The 2,446-nt window shown below is 43.7% G+C and overlaps 1 long non-coding RNA gene across 1 annotated transcript; it reads right to left on the reverse strand.

The window, feature by feature from the left end:
• Positions 1 to 204: 204 nt before the first annotated feature.
• LOC126400247 (uncharacterized) lies at positions 205 to 2,171 on the reverse strand. Its single transcript, XR_007570955.1, has 3 exons — positions 2,031 to 2,171; positions 1,651 to 1,759; positions 205 to 1,398 (listed from the first exon to the last, which is right to left on the reverse strand). It is a non-coding gene; the product is annotated as an uncharacterized LOC126400247 (long non-coding RNA).
• Positions 2,172 to 2,446: the final 275 nt, after the last annotated feature.

Consider the following 2,446-nt stretch of genomic DNA (forward strand, 5'->3'; position numbering starts at 1 on the left):
TTATTATATTTATATTTACATATTATTATTATTATATTTATATCTATGTTATTGTAATATTTATTATATTTATATTTACATATTATTATTATTACTATTATTATTATATTTATATTTACATATGTTTGAATTCAGTAAAGTCATTTATTGATCAGATGAACAGAGACGTGATCGGTGTCAGTGTGAATCATCCAAACAGGAACATGACGTGTTAATAAAGTTTTATTGAATAAACAGGTGAGACCTTCATTTTATTAAAATCAATAATCAACAACAGAGGATATTAAAATCAGACAAGACGTCTCTGAACAGGAAGTGTGACTGAGGACAGGAAGGAAAACCTGAAAGTGCCGATTCACACTAAAACTTCATGTCCTTCTCTTTCAGGTCAGAAAATAACAAATCATCACTGAGGATCAATAAAACACAGTCAAATATTTATATTTTTGAAACTCTGATCAAAATTATCATTCAATAATCTTTACATTTACTGACAGTAAAACTTGTGTTCACATTAACGTCAGAATTTTACAGACAAAAGTCAAAATAAATGTAATGTCAGTTTAAGCTGATGATCAACACACCATGGGTCAATAAAAGATTCCGACTTTAAAATTGAAACTAAAGATCCACGTGTTAACGTCTGACCTAGAGCAGGACTGTAACAGGTCACCTGACTCTAATCAAAGACTTGATCATGTTGCATCATGGGAAACGGAGTCTTCAATGAACATCTCTGCTGCTTCTCTGACACTTCCTGATTTTAAGACGCTGCCCTGCGACACTGTGCAGCTCATATGATCACACGTTTAAAAGGTATAAAATATAAAAATGAATCAAACTTCTGTCTGAGGTCACCTGAGGTCACCTGATGTCACCTAAGGTTGACAGAGGTCACCTAAGGTTACCTGATGTCACCTAAGGTCACCAGAGGTCACCTAAGGTCACCAGCGGTCACCAGAGGTCACCTGAGGTCAAAGTGACACCTTCATATCGCTGATATAAAAAGAACTAAGAAAAACACACAAATCTCTTTAGTTACAGATTAAAGACAGGAAGTGAACAGTAAAATAATAATCACAGGTCTGACTTATTAATGACAGTTTAATTAAAGTCAGACTGAATCATAACCATCATCATCATCATCAGCTGAGCTACAGGAGGAAAGTTAAACCCAAAACCACAGCGACAGCTCTGTGTTATTAATATTATTATTAAAGAGAATTACAGCAGGATCAGACCAGGGCCTCAGGCTATGCTCTGGACCCCCCCCTCGTGGGGCCCCAGGGCCCCTGCAGGGCCTCTCCTCAGGCCTTGTCCGGTTTGGGACTCTCTGGGACGGTCAGAGACTCCAGAGACGACTGCTCGTCTGGTTCTGGAAGCAGTTCCTCCTTATCACTGCAGGGAGAGACATAACATCAATACAGTCATCCATTCATCAGTTCATCCATTCATCTGTTACTCTGTTCATCCATTCATCAGTCCATCCTTCCATCCCTTACAGGTGATGGTCCATCAGAGGAACCCTGTGATGTAAACAACATGAGTGTCCCTGTGGCGCCCCCTTCAGGACAAACTTTACAATGTGTTCTGCTGATGACCTCAGACTGATGCTGTGACATCAGCAGCACTGAGACAGGTGAACATTACCTGACGGAAGACGGACGGCGAGACAGACCGCGACGTCTCAGCGTGATGACCACGAGGGTCACCAGCAGCAGAACGGAGATGGACGCCAGAGTGACGAAGAGGAAGACGGCTGGAGGAGACAGGAGGACATGTGAGAGACGGGGACAGTAGGACGGCTTTTACACCCGTTAACCCTTAAAGCTGAGACTGATGGCTGAAACTTTTCTTCTTCTTCTAACGTCAGACTGTCGTTCAGACTTTGATCTGTAACGTCAGGTGTGTTTGAACACCTGGTCTCTTCCTGTTCCTGTAGTCAGGTCTGACCAATCCAACGTCTCTGATTACAGGACAAATAATTAACCCTTTATGATCTGAGGCTGAAGGTCAGAGGTCAAACTCACCTGGAGTCCAACGATCACGAACTTTTCCATGAGTGTCAAACAGACCTGCAGAGAGAGAACACACACACAGTACACACCTGTACTACACATAGAATGTATTTGGTCTTTACTGTGACTTCCTGTCCACCTGAAGGCCAATGTGCCCAGTCTGTGACACTGGGGAACAGAGTGGGGGACAGGCTGGAGAACAGAGTGGGGGACAGGCTGGGGGACAGTATGGGGAACAGAGTGGGGGACAGGCTGGGGAACAGACTGGGGAACAGACTGGGGGACAGACTGGGGGACAGACTGGGGGACAGACGGGAACAGACTGGGGAACAGACTGGGGGACAGACGGGAACAGACTGGGGGACAGAGTGGGGGACAGACTGGGGAACAGAGTGGGGAACAGACTGGGGGACAGACTGGGGGACAGA

Source organism: Epinephelus moara, chromosome 2 (assembly GCF_006386435.1).
Source record: "Epinephelus moara isolate mb chromosome 2, YSFRI_EMoa_1.0, whole genome shotgun sequence".
Classification (NCBI taxonomy): Eukaryota; Metazoa; Chordata; class Actinopteri; order Perciformes; family Serranidae; genus Epinephelus; species Epinephelus moara.